This window comes from Rhagoletis pomonella, unplaced genomic scaffold (assembly GCF_013731165.1).
Source record: "Rhagoletis pomonella isolate Grant_MI unplaced genomic scaffold, Rhpom_1.0 Rhpom_scaffold_00007, whole genome shotgun sequence".
In the NCBI taxonomy this organism is placed as follows: domain Eukaryota; kingdom Metazoa; phylum Arthropoda; class Insecta; order Diptera; family Tephritidae; genus Rhagoletis; species Rhagoletis pomonella.
In genome coordinates this window covers 28,651,481-28,652,251 of record NW_023458561.1, presented here as the reverse complement: position 1 = coordinate 28,652,251, position 771 = coordinate 28,651,481, and positions in this window count along the sequence as shown.

Sequence of the window (771 nt, the reverse complement as noted above, 5' to 3'; positions counted from 1 at the left end):
CGTTTGAGCGGTTATGTTGGTTACCTGATGATTGCCTTTGCGGAAAAGTACAATTTCACATGGCAATATTTACACCCAGTCACCCAGGGTAACAATTTGTCTATAACTGATTTAGTGGTTTATGTTATGGAAGGCAAATTGGATTTTGCAATTACCCTGAATCCCGCCTCCTATAAAACAGGAGAAGTCTATCCTTATATGTCGTATACCGTAGAAATTATGGATTGGTTTATTGCCTTACCATGTCCGCAGCCAATTCCATACTCAGAAATATACGCGGTGATCGTCACAACTCAAGTTATTGGCATTTTGATGATTCTGGATTTGCTCTTCTCCATGCTGGAAACCTTTATGATGCAGACATTCTATAAACGTTCAGCTGAGTTCAACTTGGCCAATATTTTGATTAATGTAAATATTATGCGTGGCATTTTCGGACTCTCCTTCTTAATAAGGCGTCGTCCAATACTTTCGTTGAAGATGCTTTACATTTGGCTGTTTCTACTTGGTTTGTTTGTTAACAACATGTACTCAGCTTACTTTCAAACTTTGTTCACAAGTCCGCCACTTGAGCAGAAGATACTGTCATTCGATGATATGCGACGGGCAAACTTAAAAGTCATGTTTAGTCGCGAAGAAATTGGAGTTATCAAAGAAGGACTTGGCTCTGGGTTCGACAGCGTATTCCAGGATATTTTGCAGCTGGAAGATAGTGAAGCATATGATCGCCGTCGTGCGGAATATGACACAACATATGCCTATTCTATGCCA